Raw genomic sequence first — 21353 nt, 5'->3', positions numbered from 1 at the left:
CGACGTTGCCTAAATTAAATAAAGGGCAAATAAATTAATCCAGGCAGTGTCAGAGGAAGGCCCACAAAAAGCTCCAGTCACCCAGTCACAGACTGTCCTCTCTGCTACCACATAGGCAAGCAGTACTGATTGCAGCAAGGTTCAAAAGGCTTCCAGTCACCGTCACAGACTGTCCTCTCTTGCTACCACATGGCAAGCAAGTTGACTGATGTACCGCAAGTCAAAAGGCTCAGTCACCATTCCACAGACTTGTCCTCTCTTGCTACCACATGGCAAGCAAGTACTGGATGCCGCAATCGTGGAACAAAAGGACCCTCAACGCTTCTTGACCAACAAGCCTTGCTATGGTTCGTTTAGTAGTAAACCAAATAGCTACCCGGGACTATGTGCATTGACCCCCCTTTTCACTAACTCGTCACTAACTCTTGCTGGTACTGTTCATTCATCAATCATGTAGTCTAGGTCACTTCACCTCCACCCATACACTTCTGGTACTGTTCATCATCAATCATGTAGTCTAGTTCAACTTCACCTCCACCCATACCACTGCTGGTACTGTTCATCTCAGCCTGTTAGTCTTAGATCACTTCACCTCCAACCCATTTACACGGGCTGGTATGTTCCATCATCAATCCTGTAGTCTAGTCATTCACTCCACCCCATACCACTGCTGGGTACTGTCCATCATCTATCCTTTGTAGGTCTAGTCACTTCACCTCCCACCCATACCCACTGCTGGACTGTCCATCATCAATCCTGTTAGTTCTAGTCACTTCACCTCTACCCATACCACTGTGGTACTGTTCATCATCAATCCTGTAGTCTAGTCACTTCACCGTACCACTGCTGGTACTGTTCATCACATCATTCCTGTAGGTCTAGTCACGTCACCTCCCACCCATACCACTGCTGGTACTGTCATTCATTCAATCCTGTAGTCTAGTCACTTCACTCCCACCATTACCCCTGCTGGTACTGTCCATCATCATCCTGTTGTCTAGTCACTGTTCACCTCCACCCATACCACTGCTGGTACTGTCCTCATCAATCCTTAGTCTAGGTCACTTTCACCTCCACCGCATACCCTGCTGGTTACTGTCGGCATTCATCAATCTTGTAAGTAGTCCACTTCACCTTCCACCGTACCATGCTGGGTACTGTCCATCATCAATCCTGTAGTCTAGTCACTTCACCTTCACCCATACCACTGTGGTTATGTTTCATTCATCAACCTGTAGTCTAGTCACTTCACCTCCACCCATCACTTTGCTGTTACTGTCATCATCAATCCTGTAGTTAGTCACTTCACCTCCACCCATACCACTGCTGGTACTGCTCCATCATCAATCCTGTTAGTCTAGTCTACTTTACTCTACCCATACCACTGTGGTACTGTCCATGCATCAATCGCTGTAGTCTAGTCACTTTCACCTGCTTACCCATACACTGTCGTACTGTCCATCATCAATCCTGTAGTCTAGTCACTTCACCTCCACCCATTACCACTGCTGGTACTTCCTCACCATCCTGTAGTCTATCACTTCACCTCCACCATTTAAACCCTACTGCTGGTATTTCTGTCATCAGTGCGAAGCTGTAGTCTGTCAACTTCACCTTACGCCATTACCCAACTGCTTGGTACTGTCCATCATTTCAATCCTGTAGTCTAGGTCCACTTCACTCTACCCATTACCACTGCTGGACTGTCCATCATCAATCCTTGTAGTCTAGTCACTTCACCTCCACCCATACCAGCTGAGGTACTGTCCATCAGTCAATCTGTAGTTAGTCACTTCACTCCACCCATACCACATGCGTGATGTCCATCATCAATCCTTGTAGTCTAGTCACTTACCTCCACCCATACCACTGCTGTACTGTCCATCATCAATCCTTGTGTCTAGGTCCACTTCACCTCCACCCATACCACCTGCTCTGTACTTGTCCATCATCATCCTTAGTCTTAGTCACTTCACTCCACCATACCAACTGCTGGTACTGTTTCATTCATCAAACCCTTGTAGTTTCTAGTCACTTTCAACCTCTACCCATACCATGCTGGTACTGTTCATCATCAATCCTGTAGTCTAGTCACTCACCGTACCACTGCTTTGGTTACTTGTTTCATCATCATCCTGTAGTCTTAGTCACTTTCACCTCCACCCATACCACTGCTGGTTACTGTCCATCATCTTATCCTGTAGTCTAGTCACTTCACCTCACACCATACCACTTGCTGGTACTGTCCATCATCAAGCCTGTTAGTTAGTCACTTCACCTCCACCCTCATCCACTGCTGGTAACTGTCCATCATCAAAAGGGGGGCCTGCCTAGGTCTTAGTCACTTCACCTCTACGCACATCCGACTGGCTGGTTACTGTCATCATCAAACCTTGTAGTCTAGTCACTTCACCTCCACCCATACCCACTTGCGGGTACTGTCCATCATCAAATCCTGTAGTCTTAGTCAACTTCACCTCCACCCATACACTGTGCTGGTACGTGCCATCATCAAGCCTGTAGTCTAGTCACTTCAGCGATTATCTCCTCACCACTGCTAAAGGTACTGTTCCATCATCAATCCTGTAGTCTAGTCACTTCACCTCCACCCCATACCACTGCTGGTACTGTCCATCATCAATCCTGCTAGTCTAGTCACTTTCACCTCACCGCATACCACTGCTGTTTACTGTCCATTCATCAATCCTGTATCTTAAGTCACTTCACCTCCACCCATACCACGCTGTTATCATCACCCTGTAGTCTAGCACTTTCACTCTCCAGTACCACTGCTGGTTACTGTCCATCATCTAATCCTGTAGTCTATCACTTCACTCCTTCCACCCATTCTGCTGGTTCCTATCATCAATCCTGTTAGTTTAGTCACTTCACCTCGCACCATTACCACTGCTGGTACTGTCCATCATCAAGCCTGTAGTCTAGTCACTGTACCTCCACCCACCCCCCCCCCCCCCCCCCCCCCCCCCCCCCCCGTACCACTGCTGGGTACTGTCCATCATTCAGGCCTGTAGTCTAGTCACTCACCCTCCACCCATACCACTGCTGGTACTGTTCCTATCATCAATCCTGTAGTCTAGTCAACTTCACCTCCACCCATACCATTGTGTTCATCATCAATCCTGTAGGTCTATCACTTCACCTGCTAACGCATTTAAACATGCTGGTACTGTCCAGTCATCAATCTGTAGTCTAGTCACTTCACCTCCACCCATACACTGCTGGGTACTGTCATCATTTTTCAAAACCCCTGTGAGTTCTTAGTACACTTCACCGCTACCCATTACCACTGCTGTACTGTTCTCATCAATCCTGTAGTCTAGTACTTCACCGTGTACCACTGCTGGTACTGTTTCATCATCAATTCCTGTTGAGTAACTAGTCAGTCACTCGCTCCACCCATACCACTGTGGTACTGGTCCACATCTATCCTGTGTCTAGTCATCACCCCACCCATACCACTGCGGGTACTGTCCATCATAATCCTGTAGTTCTAGTCACTTCACCTCCACCCATACCACTGGCTGGTTACTGATCCATCTCAATCCTGTAGTCTAGTCACTTTCACCTCCACCCATAACCACTGCTGGTACTGTCCATCATCAAGCTGTAGTCTTAGTCATTACTCCCCATACCACTGTGTACTTTGTTCCATTCATCTAAGCTGTAGTCTAGTCACTTACCTCTTAAGTCCCATTGACCACTGCTGGTACTGTCCATCATCAAACCTGGGAGTCTAGTCAGCTTCACCTTCCAGCCCATACCACTGCTGGTACTTGTCCATCATCATCCTGTAGTCTAGTCACTTCACCTACCCATACCACTGCTTGGTACTGTCCATCATCAAGCCTGTAGTCTAGTCATTCACCGTTAACCCAACACTGCTGGTACTGTCCATTCATCAATCCTGTAGTCTAGTCACTTCACCACCCATACCACTGCTGGACTTTATCATCAACCTGTAGTCTAGTCACTTCACTCTACCCTCCACTGCTGGTACTGTTCATCATCAATCCTGTAGTCTAGTCACTTCACCTCCACCCCGATACCCACATGCTGGGTACTGTCCCATCACTCATGCCTGTAGTTCTAGTCACTTCACCTCCACCGTACCTTGTCATTACGTTTGGACACCTAATCATTAAGGGTTATCTTTATTTTTTACTAGCTTTCTACATTGCCTTAGGAATTAATAGATGAAGACATCAAAACTATGAAATTCATAAAACACATATGGAATATGAGGTAACCAGAAAAGTGTTAAAAACAAATCAAAATATACGAGTAGCCACCTTTTGACAAATAACCTCTGAGATTAGTATGTTGCTGACTGGTACTGTATTGTCATACAGCATCTAACCCATTAATTTACATGAACCACTATTACCCGTGGATACCCGTGTACATAGCACGGTTATTTACCGGTACCAGTGTAAATTAAACACGTATTACCCGGTACCCCGTGTACATGAGCCATTCGTTATTTACCCGGTACCCCCGTGTACATAGCCACGTTATTACCCGGTACCGTGTAATAGCCACGTTTATTAACCCGGTACCCCCGTGTATCCAAACGTATTACCGACCGCGCCGGTATATACCCGTTTACCCGGTACCCGTGTACATAGCCACGTTATTACGGTACCCCGTGTACATAGCCACGTTTATACCCGGTACCCAGTGTATATAACCACGTATTACCCGGTAACCAGTGTATATAAACCACGTTATTACCCGGTACCCAGTGTATGATAACCACGTTTTGATAACCCGGACTCCCTCGTGTACATAGCCACGTTATTACCGGTACCCACGTGTATTAGCCAGTATTCCTCGGTACGGTATATCAGTTATACCCGGTACCCAGTGTATATAACCACGTTATTTACCCGGTACCGGGTATTAACCGTTCCCGGCAGTGTATATAGACCACGTTATTACCCGGTACCCCTGTGTACACCACGTATTAACCCAGGCTACCAGTGTATATAACATTATTACCCGGATCAGGTAAAATCACCACGTCTCCGTACCAGTGTAAATAACCAGCGTTATTACCCGGTACTCAGTGTCTATAACCATGTTTATTACCCGGTACCCATGTATATAACACGTACTTGATTAACGTCCATGTGCATATTAGACTCAGTTACCCGGTACCCTTCCAGTGTATATAACCGATGTTATTACTCCGTACCTCAGTGTATCGATAGCACATGTTATTTACTGGTACCTTATCCTTGCAATTGATCTCAGTTACCTGGTACCCAGTGTATATAACCATGTTACTTACCTCGGTACCAGTATACCGTACCTGGTCTCTGCTACTCATTAGGACCATGTTATTATTCGTTACCGCTATAACATTGTGTTTAGTGTTTATTCCTTGTGTTATCATCTTTATTTATCATTCTTCTCTCATGCATTGTTGGAGGGTTCTGTAAGTCAGCATTTCGATTTTCTCTTCCACCTGTTGTTTATGAAGCATTTCAGCTGTTCGTCTACTACTGTGTTTATGAGCATTTGAGCAAATAATGATTTGCAATTGGTTTGAGTAATAGTCCCTACCCGTCCCAGTTTTGCGGTGGTCCCTGTTCTTGGCTCCTCCTGGAAGCGTTGCCACTCCTTGAGCATCTTTAGGATCAGGGAAGGAGATCCGTAGATCCTCTGAAGAGTCTCCCATGTCAGCCTTGCCTCCCAGTACGTAGATGAGTTCTGGAAGTTGAGAAGGAGAAGAGAGTAGCATACTATAAGAGATGTCAGCCTCTGTCCTCCCAGTAGGTAGATGAGTTTCTGGAGGTTAGAGACAGGAGAAGAGAGTAGCATACTAGAGAGATGTCAGCCTTGTCCTCCCAGTAGGTAGATGAGTTCTGGAAGTTAGAGACAGGAGAAGAGAGTAGGCATACTAAGAGAGATGTCAGCCTTGTCCCTCCAGTAGGTAGATGAGTTCTGGAAGTTAGAGACAGGATGAAGCGAGTAGCATACTAGAGAGATGTCAGCCTTGTCCTCCAGTAGGTAGAGGAGTTCTGGAAGTTATGAGACAGAGAAGAGGAGTAGCATACTAGAGAGATGTCAGCCTTGTCCTCCCAGTAGGTAGATTGAGTTCTGGAATTAGAGAACAGGAGAAGAGAGTAGCATACTAGAGAGATGTCAGGCCTGTCCTCCAGTAGGTAGATGAGTTCTGGAGGTTAGAGACAGGAGAAGGAGAGTAGCATACTAGGAGATGTCAGCCTTGTCTCCAGTAGGTAGATGAGTTCTGGAGGTTAGAGACAGGAGAAGAGAGTAGCATACTAAGAGAGATGTCAGCCTTGTCCCCCAGTAGGTTAGATGAGTTCTGGAAGTTAGAGACAGGAGAAGAGAGTAGCATACTAGAGAGATGTCAGCCTTGTCCTCCCAGTAGGTAGAGGAGTTCTGGAAGTTGAAGACAGGAGAAGAGAGTAGCATACTAGAGAGATGTCAGCCTTGTCCTCCCAGTAGGTAGATGAGTCTGGAGATAGAGACAGGAGAAGAGAGTAGCATACTAGAGAGATGTCAGCCTTGTCTCCCGTAGTAGCAGAGAGTTCTGGAGGTTAGAGACAGGAGAAGAGAGTAGCATTACTAGAGAGATGTCAGCCTTGTCCTCCAGTAGGTAGATGAGTTCTGAGGGTTAGAGACAGGAGAAGAGAGTAGCCTATAAGAGATGTCAGCTTGTCCTCCCAGTAGGTAGATGGAGTTCTGGAGGTTAGAGGACAGGAGAAGAGAGTAGCATACTAGAGGATGTCAGCCTTGCCTTCCCAGTAGGTAGATTGAGTTCTGGAAGTTAGAGACAGGAGAAGAGAGTAGCATACTAGAGAGATGTCAGCCTTGTCCCTCCCAGTAGGTAGATGGAGTTCTGGAAGTTAGAGACAGGAGAAGAGAGTAGCATACTAGAGAGATGTCAGCCTTGCCCTCCCAGTAGTGTAGATGAGTTCTGGAAGTTAGAGACAGGAGAAGAGAGTAGCATACTAGAGAGATGTCAGCCTTGTCCTCCCAGTAGGGTAGATGAGTTCTGGAAGTGTAGAGAACAGGAGAGAGAGTAGCATACTAGAGAGATGTCAGCCTTGTCCTCCAGTAGGTAGATGGAGTTCTGACAGTTAGAGACAGGAGAAGAGAGTAGCATACTAGAGAGATGCAGCCTGTTCCTCCCCAGTTAGGTAGATGAGTTCTGGAGGTTAGACAGGAGAAGAGTTAGATACTAGAGAGATGTCAGCCTTGTCCTCCCAGTGGTAGATGAGTTCTGGAGATTAGAGACAGGAGAAAGAAGTAGCATACTAGAGAGATGTCAGCCTTGTCTCCCAGTAGTGAGGAGTTCTGGAGGTTAGAGACAGAGAGAGAGAGTAGCACCTACTAGAGAGATGTCAGCCTTGTCCTCCCAGTAGGTAGATGAGTTCTGGAGATTAGAGACAGGAGAAGAGAGTAGCATACTAGAGAGATGTCAGCCTTGTCCTCCCAGTAGGTAGATGAGTTCTGGAAGTTAGAGACAGGAGAAGAGAGTAGCATACTAGAGAGATGTCAGCCTTGTCCTCCAGTAGGTAGATGAGTTCTGGAAGTTAGAGACAGGAAGAGAGTAGCATACTAGAGAGATGTCAGCCTTGTCCTCCAGTAGGTAGATGAGTTCTGGAAGTTAGAGACAGGAGAAGAGAGTAGCATACTAGAGAGATGTCAGCCTTGTCCTCCAGTAGGTAGATGAGTTCTGGAGATTAGAGACAGGAGAGAGAGTAGCATACTAGAGAGATGTCAGCCTTGTCTCCAGTAGGTAGATGAGTTCTGGAAGTTAGAGACAGGAGAAGAGGAGTAGCATACTAGAGAGATGTCAGCCTTGTCTCCAGTAGGTAGATGGTTGGAAGTTAGAGACAGGAGAAGAGAGTAGCATACTAGAGAGATGTCAGCCTTGTCCTCCAGTAGGTTAGAGGAGTTCTGGAAGTTAGAGACAGAGAGAGAGAGTAGCACTACGTTGAGAGATGGTCAGCCTTGTCCTCACAGTAGGAATTGGGAGTTCTGGAAGTTAGAGGACAGGAGAAGAGTAGTAGCATACTAGGAGATGTCAGCCTTGTCGCTCTCCCAGTAAGGTAGATGAAGATTCTGGAATGTTAGAGACAGGAGAAGAGAGTAGCATACTTAGAGAGATGTCAGCCTTGTCCTGCCCAGTAAGGTAGAATGAGTTCTGGAGGTTAGAGACAGAGAAGAGAAGTAGCATACTAGGGAGATGTCAGCCTTGTCCTCCCAGTAGGATAGATGAGTTCTGGAGGAGTTAGAGACAGGAGAAGAGAGTAGCATACTAGAGAGATGTCAGCCTTGTCCTCCCAGTAGGTAGAGATTATGAGCACAAATTCCAAATGGCTGGAACTTAAACGCAGTAAAAACAATCCAACATGTTTCTGATAATATTTCAGTTTATCTCGGATGAATATTTTGAAAGTGAAATACTAACCACGTTTCTATCCACAGTTTTTATGCAAGTCATATCGAATAAATAAAAATAAATTGACAGCTGTGATGGAAACAGGATATTAGTTTAACATTAAGGGATCTTTAAATGAATTCTGGGAGAAATGGCGGTGGAAACGCAGTAAACTTGATGACATGGTGTTCCCCTCCCACTGCGACGAGGGAAACCATGCAGTTTAAATATGGCTGAAGGAAACCTGAACTTCAAAAGGACTGAGCCTGGGAGACCACAACAAACAGGAAATGGGATAAGACAGGTCAACGTATCCAGTCTAAGATCAGCATATCCCAGGCATCTTATTCACCCCTCTCATAACTGGGAAAGGAGCTGATTCAGGTTATTGTAAAACGGGATATGATGTTTATATGAGACAACTTCCAAGATAGAATACTTGAATCCCGAATAATAACGGGATGTTGGAGTGTAAACGTGGTCAAGGAAACCTTAGAGTGGTCGGACATTTAAAACTGGGACGACTTCAGAGAACCATCAAGAGAATTTAAATAAAGATCCTTCAAAAGAAACTAAATATAAGTTTCAAAACATAGCGGAGACAAAACCAGAAGTGTGAGTGAGGCTTTACCTTGTGGATCTTCAGGGCCTTAATCTTTCCAGTGTGTCGGACATGGGGTCCTCGGCACAGGTCAATCAGCGGACCACACCTAGTCAGCACAGACAGGATAAATACACAGGGAACCTGGATCGGCCCAAACATTCATTCCATAACGACCGGGTCGGGATGCAGCTCACCTGTACACAGTAGTGGTTGGGGTGGTCACCTTCTCATTCAGGATTCGGCACTTAAATTTGTTGTACTGCGGAGAGAGATGTTCAGATCAGTAGTGGAACAGCAGAAATAAATCACACTACGTATGACAGAGACAGAGAGACCAGACAGGAAGAGAGAGAGAACAGAGAGACAGACAGAGAGAGAACAGAGAGAGGCCAGACAGGGAGAGAACAGAGAGCAGTAATGATGGTAGTTGTAGTAGTACTGATGTAAAGGTGAGGATGACAGTTTCATTTTCCATGTTTAGCATACTTACATTTCTACCATTTCATTGTTATTTTTAAAATATATATTATTTACTACCATTTTATATTATTATACTTCATTATTCTCTAACAATGTATATTATATAAATTGTTGCTTTGGCAATATTGATAATGTTTTCATGCCAATAAAGCAGCTTGCATTTCAATTTGAGAGAGCAAGACTCTCCAATTACAATTACACTGGATTCTCCAATTACATTGAATGAACTACAGGACAAAATACAAACCCCACAACCCAAAAAGGCCTGTGGTGTTCACAGTATCCTCAATGAAATCATAAAATACAAATCCCACAAATTCTAATTGGCTTAAATAAATACTAAAACTATTTAACATAATCTTCAGCTCTAGGATCGTCCCCAATATTTGGAACCAAGGACTGATCACCCCAAACCACAAAAGTGGAGACMAATTTGACCYCAATAACTACCGWGGGATATGYGTCAACAGCAACCTTGGGRAAATCCTCTGCATTATCATTAACAGCAGACTCGTACATTTCCTCAGTGAAAACAATGTACTGAGCAAATGTCAAATTGGCTTTTTACCAAATTACCGCACAACAGACCACGTATTCACCCTGCACACACTAATTGAAAAACAAACAAACCAAAACAAAGGCAAAGTCTCCTCATTCGTTGTTGATTTCAAAAAAGCTTTTGACTCAATTTGGCATGAGGGTCTGCTATACAAATTGATGGAACGCTGTGTTGGGGGGAAAACCTATGACATAAAATCAATTTACACAAACAACAAGTGTACGGTTAAAATTGACAACAAAAAATGTATTTCCACAGGGCCGTGGTGTGAGACAGGGATGCAGCTTAAGCCCCACCCTCTTCAACATTCATACGAATTCGCAAGGGCACTAGAACAGTCTGCACCGTCTGGCTAAAAATACTTGAATCAGTTATAGAACCCATTGCCCTTTATGGCTGTGAGGTCTGGGGTCCGCTCACCAACCAAGAATTCACAAAATGGGACAAACACCAAATTGAGACTCTGCATGCAGAACTCTGCAACAATATCCTCCGTGTACAACGTAAAACACCAAATAATGCATGCAGAGCAGAATTAGGCCGATACCCACTAATTATCAAAATCCAGAAAGGAGCCATTAAATTCTACAACCACCTAAAAGGAAGCGATTCCCAAACCTTCCATAACAGAGCCATCACCTACAGAGAGATGAACCTGGAGAAGAGTCCCCTAAGCAAGCTGGTCCTGGGGCTCTGTTCACAAACACAAACACACCCCACAGAGCCCCAGGACAACARCACAATTAGACCCAACCAAACCAATCTATCATGAGAAAACAAAAAGATAATTACTTGACACATTGGAAAGAATTAACAAAAAAAACAGAGCAAACTAGAATACCATTTGGCCCTAAACAGAGAGTACACAGTGGCAGAATACCTGACCACTGTGACTGACCCAAACTTAAGGAAAGCTTTGACTATGTACAGACTCAGTGAGCATAGCCTTGCTATTGAGAAAGGTCTCCGTAGACCTGGCTCTCAAGAGAAGACAGGCTATGTGCACACTGTCCACAAAATGAGGTAGAAACTGAGCTGCACTTCCTAACCTCCTGCCCAATGTATGCCCATATTAGAGACACATATTTCCCTCAGATTACACAGATCCACAAAGAATTAGAAAACAAACCCAATTTTGATAAACTCCCATATCTATTGGGTGAAATACCAGTGTGACATCACAGCAGCAAGATTTGTGACCTGTTGCCACAAGAAAAGGTCAACCAGTGAAGAACAAACACCATTGTAAATACAACCCATATTTATGTTTATKTATTTTCCCTTTTGTACTTTAACTATCTGCACATATGACATTTGAAATGTCTTTATTCTTTGTAACTTTTGTGAGTGTAATGTTAACTTTTAAAATGGTATTGTTTATTATCTAGTTCACTGGCTTGGGCAATGTAAACATGTTTCCCAAGAAGAGAGAGAGAGAGATCTACCTTGAACATCTCCAGGAGAGTCTCCTTCTTGATCTCCAGCCTCTCGAAGGGTTGCTTCTCCTTGATGATCTTCTTACACAAGTTCTCCAAGCAGGGGAAGTCATTACTGGACACTCCCCTGGAAAGAAGAGTGGAGGAGGAGGAGGCAGAGGAAGAGACTGGATTACACTGGAGTACAGGGATTGAAGTGCTGGCTGGCAGAGAGAAGTAGTGGTAGACTTGGGGGCGTCCCCCAAACACCCAGGTGCCCTAACTTGTCTTGTAAAACAGAGTAAATGGGACGGTGTCTGAAAGAGTTTCTAATGAGGTCAAAAATATATTAAATAACTTCCTCCATAATTACCTGCCTGGACTACCAGTTCCTGTCTAAACCAATTACCAAAATGGTGCCTGGACTACCAGTTCCTGTCTAAACCAATTACCAAAATGGTGCCTGGACACATGTTTCCTGTCTAAACCAATTACCAAAATGGTGCCTGGACTACCAGTTCCTGTCTAAACCAATTACCAAAATGGTGCTGGACTACCAGTTCCTGTCTAAACCAATTACCAAAATGGTGCCTGGACTACCAGTTCCTGTCTAAACCAATTACCAAAATGGTGCCTGGACTACCAGTTCCTGTCTAAACCAATTACCAAAATGGTGCCTGGACTACCAGTTCCTGTCTAAACCAGCTTCTCTATACCACACGATTCATCTCCCAGACTGCGTGATTCATTACAACAGCCTCTCTATACCATTACCATACGATTCATCTCCCCAGACTGGTGATTCATTAAAACCAGCCTATCTATTACCATACGATTCATCTCCCCCAGACTGGTGATTCATTAAAACCAAGCCCTCTCTATACCACACGATTCATCTCCCCAGACTGGTGATTCATTAAAACCAGCCTCTCTATACCATACGATTCATCTCCCCAGACTGGTGATTCATTAAAACCAGCCTCTCTATACCATTACCATACGATTCATTGCAAGCCCTGCCACATCCGACGAGTGTCGGAGCCGATGTAGTACTATTTGATCTTAGTCCTGTATTGATGTTTTACCTGTTTGATGGTTCATCGGAGGGCATAGCGGGATTTCTTATATCCTTCCGGGTTAGAGTCCCGCTCCTTGAAAGCGGCAGCTCTACCCTTTAGCTCAGTGCAAATGCTGCCTGTAATCCATGGCTTCTGGTTGGGGTATGTACGTACAGTCCCTGTGGGGACGACGTCCTCAATGCACTTATTGATAAAGCCAGTGACCAATGTGGTGTACTCCTCAATGCCATAGGAAGAATCCCAGAACCTATTCCAGTCTGTGATAGTAAAACAGTCCTATAGTTTAGCATCTGCTTCACCTGACCACTTTTCTTTACAGACCGTGGTCCCACAGAAACATGGGTCTATTTTATTGTTGTTGTTTATTTGAAATTTTATTTTTACACCCCTAGTTACAGTCTTGTCCCGTCGCTGCAACTTCCGTACGGACTGGGGAGAGGCGAACGTCGAGAGCCATGCGTCCTCCGAAACACGACCACGCCAAGCCACACTGCTTCTTGACACTAATGTGTCGGAGAAAACACCATACAGCTGGCGCCCGTGTCAGCGTGCGCCCGTGTCAGCGTGCTACCGGCCTGCCACAAGGAATCACTAGAGCGCGATGGGACAAGGACCTCCCAGACGACTCTGGGCCTTGGACCTCCCAGACGGACCTTGGACCTCCCAGACGACGCTGGGCCAATTGTGCGTCGCCTCATGGTCTCCCGGTTGCGGCCGGCAGCGACACAGCCCGGGATCGAACCCGGATCTGTAGTGACGTCTCAAGTACTACAGTGCCTTAAGCCGCTGCGCCACTCGGGGTCTAGATTACAACATCCTCCAATAATATGTGCCTGCTTGCCAAGCCAACTGGCATCAATATAACCTGAGTGAAGAGTCAGTTCCGTCAATTCAGGAAGTTATATTTAAACTGGATTTCTAGGAATTGGTTTTCTATGAATTGAATATCCTGAATTGACCCCAACACTGTGTCAACTTAGATGTTGAAAGTACATTGGGGTTGGATGAACATATGATCAAAACACTGGAACATTCTTCCTGTTCCCACGCTTACTACTCATTCCCTGTCAGCCAGCTAGACCAATAAGACAAGTCTTTACTCGGCTCTAACTGGCCAATGAGACGAGGCGTTACTCACTCTTGGTCCAGGAACATGTCGTAGTAGAAGCCGTTCTCGATGGGCGGACCGTAACACAAACAGCCTCCGTAGACCCTCTCCATCGCCTCACCCATTATGTGGGCACTGGAGTGCCAGTACACCTGACGAGGAGGAGGAAAGGATGGCGAGGGGAAGAGAGTGGGGAGGATGGCGAGGGGAAGAGAGTGGGGAGGATGGCGAGGGGAAGAGAGTGGGGAGGATGGACCCCCCCCTCCCGCCCATCACCTCCCTCTATTCCCTCGCCTCTCCCCACTTCTTCCCCCTCGCCATCTCTGCCCCCACTCTCTTGCCTCTAGCATGCCTCCCACTCTCTTCTCTCGCATTCCTCCCCACTCTATTCCCTCAGCCAATCCTCCCTACTCTTTCCCCGCCCATCTCCCACTCTCTTCCCACCCGGGGAGGGGCTGAGGATGGCGAGAGGAAGAGACATGAGTGGGCCAGTGATGGCGAGGAAGAGAGTGGGTGCAGGATGGCGACCGCACATCCTCTCCCACTCTCCCTCGGCCGAACGACGAGTTGGGGAGCAATGCTTGCTGCAGGGAACGAGCCAAAGGGAGCTGTGCTTGATGGTGAGGGACCCCGCAGAAGTGCCGCGCAGATGGCCCGAGGGAAGAGATGGGGAGCATCAGTGCGGAGGGAAGAGCCATCCCGCGCAAGCATGGGAGAAGAGAGATGGGGAATGACTTCGTTGCCGACCCGCGAAGGATATTATTTCGGTTTCACAAATGTTCCACCTGTCCGAAGACCTTCGTAAAACATAGTTAGTCATTACATTTGCTCGAACCCCTGCAACAAACTTGGCGTCTTCCTAACTACACCTACTTTTATTAATCTCAGTTAAAAATCCACTAGCTAGGTCCTCCGCTAACACTGTTAGCGTCTTTAATATAGAAGGTTTAATCCCCTAAATAGCTCTCTTTCTCCGTTAGACCTCTATAGGGCCAGCTTTCCAGACATTGTTAAACCCAGGAGAAATGGTCCGTGTATGTTCTTAAAGATCTGGAGGTCCTCCCCCAACTCTTCTTCCCCTCCGAGCTCTACCAGTGCTTTTCAGCCTCACCTCCAATCACTCAAACCCTCTGAATTCTGCTGTCTCAGACTGCAGTTCCCTTCCTTCACGAGGCTCGCTCGCGTCCAAGTAGTCCTCAGAGCTGTTCACCTCTCCGCCTCATAACTACTCTTCCTGTCGCGCGTCTCGACGCTCCGACCCTGGACTAATCGACGTGCCAGAGCAACACAACCCACACATCACTCACACATCATACCATTATCAACCATACGCTGTATAAAACCTACTCAACATGAATCTGTTTATAATAGAGGCATGTTCCAGGTTCGTGTCTGCAAGAGGCCCCTAAAACTTATCCATGGCGGTTTACGCCTCGTCGTTATTACCGGCGCCATATCCCTCCCATCATTAGAACCTCTACAGGACCGTGTAGTTGTTGTTATTATCCGCCCTGTCCGTCCATTATAATCGTTCACCAGTGACCCAGACTTGTGTTCTCATTTACAGACGTCCCATTCATCTTCAGAATACGAGGCCCGGATGTCTAGCTCTGTTCTATCTTAAGCAGTCATCTCATCGTAGCTCGAATATACCAGAAGCCGGGTAGCTCTGTGTTACTGGCCTACAAGCAGTTCCAATCTCGATTAGAAATACCGCGCCCAGGTCAAGCTCAATGATGTGTCTATGTAGTGCGAATCATGGCCTAGAATGTTGAGCAAGGGGAGTAGCTGTGTTGGTATTAACAGGTCATCATTAGCCATACGTAGAGGGGATAAGCTGTGTTATTACCTAGAGTTATCATTAGAATAACATGGGATAGCTGTGTTTACACAGAGGATGTCATCATTAGAATACAAGGATTAGCTGTGCGTTATTACAGAGTCATCATTAGAATACAGGTAGCTGTGTTATTATACAAGAGTCATCATTAGGAAATACAGGGCCGGGTAGCTGTGTTATTTACAGATGTCATCATCTCGAACTACCAGTCGGGTAGCTGTGTTATTGAGCAGAGCAACCCATCATTAGAAATACTAGGAAGAGATAGCATATAGATATAAATAATTAACAGAAGTCATCTATTTAGGAGTACCTAGGTGGATAGCTGTGTTATAGATGTCATTCAATCCTTAATACAGGGTACCGCATGTGGTTACTTACAGTGAATGTCCCACCTTCATTAGGGACATACAGAATTAGCTTGTGTTTATTACAAGTCATCAATGTGTGGAGAAGTACCAGTCCCGGCATAGCCTCCGTGTTAGTTACAGATGTCCATGCATTAGAATACAGCGGATAGCGTGTGTTTAATTTGACGCAGACCGCTACGTATCATATGAGAATACAAGGGCCGAGTAAAAGGACTTGTGGGGGGCCTGTAGGATTAGCTCGGTGTGTTTATTATACAAGAGTCATCCCTAGTGCGTAGAATACAGGGATAGCTGCTGGTTATTACAGAGTCATCATTAGAATTACAGGAGATAGCTGTGTTATTACAGCGTCATCATTTAGAATACAGGGATAGCTGTGTTATTACAGGAGTTCATCAGTTAGAATACAGGGACAGCTTGTGTTATCTGTAACCAGAGCCGCTCCGATATTAGAAAAATACAAGTGATAGCTTAGTGTTCCTTCAGGATTCATGTGGTTCACCCCACGGGGACGGTGGTGTATATGGACGTCTAACGTAGGTGAGAGTGTGATTAGCATAGAGGTTTGTAAGTAACAAGAACACTTCCCAGGACATAGACATTATCTGATGTTGGCAGAAAGCTACATTCTGTTACATCTATACTTGCACCTGTCCAGTTTACAGTAGCTATTACAGTGATATATACGCAGGTGGGCTACAGGTTGTATAATGGGAAAAGAAGTGCTGACTTACGTTATTTTACTTAAAAGGTTGTTTTAATAAACTCTAGATATTCAAAGGCCACATTTGATGTTCCATCCGGCAAACAGTCTTGACCACACCACATTCATTGAAATCAGCCTATGCAATTGCGATATACATTGAGTAGGCTAAGAGTTGACACTAACCCTTAGGTGCGTCAACTCATACGAGCTGCTGGGCATCTAGTGGCCAAAAATCTAATATGCCTGGAGCGTGGAATAATAATTTATGGCTTCTTTGGCATTTCAATGATAGTACAATTTTTTAAACTAAATAACGTTTCCCCTACTCCTCCACTATGTATCACTTACAATATTACCATAATCTAATATAGATGTACCTCCCATATTCTCCATACATTGATTTTAAACATTTTCCACAAAACCTTCAAAAGTTGCTCCTTCCTTTACCATAAGAGAGATTATCTAACGCAATAGCTGTCATATCCTTCTGCTATACAAGGTTCCTGGCTTAAAGGCCAGTTACCCCGACTTGGCAGAATGTCATTTTAGTTGAGACCGAGAGAATGACCTTGAAAACATGTGGCCCTTCACTCACGTCCTTATTAAGAGGTGTCATATTTAGAAAACAGAGACAGCTTTGTGTTATTACAGTTTCATTATTAGAAAACAGAGACAGTCTTTGAGATTATGCATGTTTTCTATGTCCCAATGTTATGGAAACAGAGACAGCTTTGTGTTTTACAGTTTCAATTATTTTAGAAAACAGAGACCAGCTTTGTCGTTTTTTGGTGACCACAAGTAGCCCCTACATTATTGCAAACCCAACAGAGCCACAGCATTTTGTGTTATTACATAGTTTCATTTATTGAGGAGAAACAGAGACAGCTCTATGCTGTTATTACAGTTTCATTTATTATAAAAATCAGAGACAAGTTTGTCGCTTTTACGAGATCTTCTTATTAGAAAAACAGAGAAGCTTCTTGTTATTACAGTTTCATTATTAAGGAAACAGAGACAGCTTTGTGTTATTACAGCTTTCATTATGTTAGGAAACAGAAGACAGGCTTTGTGTTCATTACTCAGTCCCGGTTCATATATGTCAGATGAGACCACAGGAACAGCTTGTGTATTACAGTTTCCCGCATATGCCCGGCATTAGGAAACAGGACAGCTTTGTGTTATTACAGTTCATTATTAGAAAACAGAGACAGCTTTCTGTTATTACAGTTTTCATTATTTAGAAAACAGAGACAGCTTCTGTGTTATTACAGCGTTCATTATTTAGCCTAGTAAAGGCCCAAAACAAAGAGACAGCTTTGTGTTATTACAGTTTCTTTATTAGAAAACACGAGATACAGGCTTGTGTAGTTATCTATTCGAGATTGATCATCTATTAGAAAACAGGAGACTCTCTCTGTGTTATCAGTTTCCAATTATTAGAAACACAGATAATCCCAGAACTGTTGTGTTATTAATTTTTCGTGATGTAGTGTCCAACAGGAGACAGCTTTGTGTTATATTACAGTTTCAGATTATTAGAAAACGAGACAGGCTATCCCTTTGTGGTGTCATTACATGTTTCATTATGTGAGTCCAACCAGAGACAGCTATTTGTTGTGTGTATTACCAGTTTCATTAGAAAACCAGAGACAGCTTTTGTTATTACAGTTTCATTATTAGAAAACAGAGACAGCTTGTTTCATTACAGTTTTCATTATTAGAAACCAGATGCACAGGACAGGCGCCACATCTCCCCTAAGACTTGACCCACACCCAAACCGGCACACAATATGCCAGTCCTTTAAAGATTACAAGCAGACCAACTATAACATGATGCAGCCAACCACAATGCTGGAATATTGGGAGAATGGTACTTAGTAATGTCCCGTCTGTATTGTCCCAAACTAACACGCGTGTGACCCTATCTCATGAAAGTACATAGAGTGGAGATGCTTGCCTCACCATGTTCTTGCGATCTGGCAAGTATTACTATAAGTGTCTTGTGCAACAGGATGACATGTTTTGGAATATTTTTATTCTGCTACAGGCTTCCTTCTTTACACTCTGACAATTAGTAGTATTTGTGGGAGTAATACAATGTTGTTGATCCATCCTTAGCTTTATTCACAGCCATTAAACTCTGACCATGAGAAACAAGATTCTCTGGGTTCTGATGAAACCAAGATTGCAACTCCTTGGGCCTGAATGCAAAGCGTCACATCTAGAGGAAAACCTGGCACCATCCTACGGTGAGCATGTGGTAGGCAAGCGTGCATGTTGTGGGGATATTTTTCAGCGCAGGACTGGGAGACTAGGTCAGGATAGAGGGAAAGATGAACGGAGCAAGAGTACAGAGAGATCGTGATGAAAACCTGCTCCAGAGCGTCAGGAGTGGCTTCGGGACAAGTCTCTGAAATGTCTTTGACGTGGCCCAGCCAGAGCCCTTGGACTTGAACCGGATCGATACACCTCTGGAGAGACCGGAAAATAGCTGGTCAGGACTGCTCCTAACCCAACCTGACAGAGCTTGACGCCGGCATCTGTTAGAGAAGGAGCAATGGGAGTAAACTTGCTCCAAAATACAGGTCTGTGGCCACGCCCCGTCCACGAGATCCCCGGCCGTATAGGCGTGGTACGCCACGCACCTCCCCACCGGTAGAGGTACTAATTGGCCCAGGAAGCGAGTAAGGACGGATAGGATCCGCCACCAGACAAGGTTCCGCTGTGCCTGGGAGGGTCCCCTAGTACCGCGCCAGCCTACTGAATAGGCATTACCAGGCCATTCGTACAACCCAAACGATCCAACTTCTGGGTACCGCCCAGTCCTACTGAATTAACATACCAGGCCAAGTCACCCAACCATATTTTTTCCACATTTATATCCCTCCTAGATAATGAACTATTCCCTGTGGGCGCGAGGTTGATAGAGAGTGGAGACAACATAATATTTTCCATGTGATAAACCCAAAACGTTTGAAGATCTCCCTGGGGTTTTAAACAATTTGCAAATGAGTCATGTTGCACTTAATAAAGTTATGTTGAGTAAATGTCGCGCAACTGATTAACGGGAGAGAAGTAGCTAGGACTACCCTGGCCGGCGCGCAAATGTATGCCTAAAGCTTATGGGATGTCTGATAGGTTAAGACAAATGTACACCCTAATCACCACCCACTAGAGTAGACTCCGCGTGCCAGCCTTCTCAAAGTGATTTACTTCGTCCTTGAACCCTCAACGTAAGACAAAGCCCTCGTGCCCTCTATGTTACAACACCTCCAATGGAGAATATGATCATAGTTAGTGCAATGAAGTTGAAAATTGTTGGAAGCTCTCTCCGCTGTGTTGTTCCTATACCGCCGATTACCCCCAGCTGAGGGCTCCACAAATTACCGATTCATATTTTTAAGGTCCATCCCAGTTAGCGTGGAAATACATGCTGTTTCTGTTGCTGCGAGGAGCTTCACTGCGTTGCCTGACTGTACCAGAACAGGTTGGTTACAATGCTGCAAGTTTGTTGGCAAGTTTATTTGTTGGCTATATTGGGTGAGTCGTGCAGTTTATCAGTTTTTACCTAGCTTGGACATCAAACAAAAGCACGGTTAAATTTAAATTTGAAATGGTAAGAAATGGGTTAGAGCGGAATGGTAAAGTTGTTCTCGACCGCACATTTATCGAGGTTGCAGGGACCCTGGTTGTTTTAGGGGGCCTATTACCGCCTCTCCCCAGTCCGTCGGAGTCTGCCAGCGACGGGACAGAGACTGTAACTAGGGGTGCTAAAAATAAAAGTTTCAGATAAAAAACAACAAAAATAGACCCATGTTTCTTGGGACACGGTCTGTAAAGAAAAGTGCCGTCAGGTGTAAGCAGATGCTTAAACTATAGGACTGTTTACTATCCAGACGAATAGGTTCTGGATCTTCCTTATGTGTTGCAGAGGAGTACACCACCATTGGTCACTGGCTTTATAATAAGGCTTATTTGAGGACGTCGTCCCCACAGGGACTGTACGTACATACCCCAACCAGAAGCCAATGGACTTACCAGGCAGATTTGCACTGAGCTCTAGAGAGGTAGAGCTGCCTGCCCTTTTCAAGGAGCGGGAACTCTAACCCCGGAAGGATATAAGAAATCCGCTATGCCCTCGGGTCTGAACCATCAAAAGGTAAACACTCAATACAGGACTAAGATCAATACGTATACATGGTCCGACACTCGTCAGGATGTGGCAGGGCTTGCAATGAATCGAGTATGGGTTAATGGTATTAGAGAGCGTGGTTTTAATGAATCACCAGTCTGGGGGAGATGAATGTATCGGTATAGAGCAGGCTGCGTTTTATGATCACACAGTCTGGCGGAGGATGGAATCGTGTGTATAGAGAGGCTTGGTTTTAATGAATCACGCAGTCTGGGGAGATGAATAGTATGTTATAGAGAGGCTGGTTTAATGATCACCCAGTTCTGGGGAGATAATCGGATATGGATATGTATGAGAGAGGCTGTTGTATGAATCACCAGTCTGCGGGAGAATGAATCTGCGTGGTGGCTATAGGAAGCGCTGGTTTAGAACAGGACACTGCGTAGTCCGAGGCACATTTGGTAATTGGTTTAGACACGGGAAGGCAACGGTCAGGATGCTTCATAACCTGAACGAGCGGAACGGGGCCAGCAGCGTGAAATGATGTATTTCATCAATACCAGCTCTAAATACTGCATCTCTCAAGCTCTAGTGCCAATTATAGCTGATTTATCTCCTCTCC

The 21353-nt window shown here is 45.1% G+C and overlaps 1 long non-coding RNA gene and 1 pseudogene across 1 annotated transcript; both read right to left on the bottom strand.

Moving 5' to 3' along the window:
* Positions 1 to 1299: 1299 nt before the first annotated feature.
* On the bottom strand, positions 1300 to 4061 carry LOC112074468 (uncharacterized). The gene is made up of 3 exons (XR_011477010.1): positions 4010 to 4061; positions 1446 to 1505; positions 1300 to 1323 (listed from the first exon to the last, which is right to left on the bottom strand). It is a non-coding gene; the product is annotated as an uncharacterized lncRNA (long non-coding RNA).
* A 146-nt stretch (positions 4062 to 4207) lies between these two features.
* Positions 4208 to 21353, bottom strand: part of LOC112074467 (threonine--tRNA ligase 1, cytoplasmic-like) — a 25960-nt pseudogene continuing 8814 nt past the window's right edge.

This window comes from Salvelinus sp. IW2-2015, unplaced genomic scaffold (genome assembly GCF_002910315.2).
Source record: "Salvelinus sp. IW2-2015 unplaced genomic scaffold, ASM291031v2 Un_scaffold2642, whole genome shotgun sequence".
In the NCBI taxonomy this organism is placed as follows: Eukaryota; Metazoa; Chordata; class Actinopteri; order Salmoniformes; family Salmonidae; genus Salvelinus; species Salvelinus sp. IW2-2015.
This window is presented reverse-complemented; position numbering and strand designations above follow the sequence as displayed.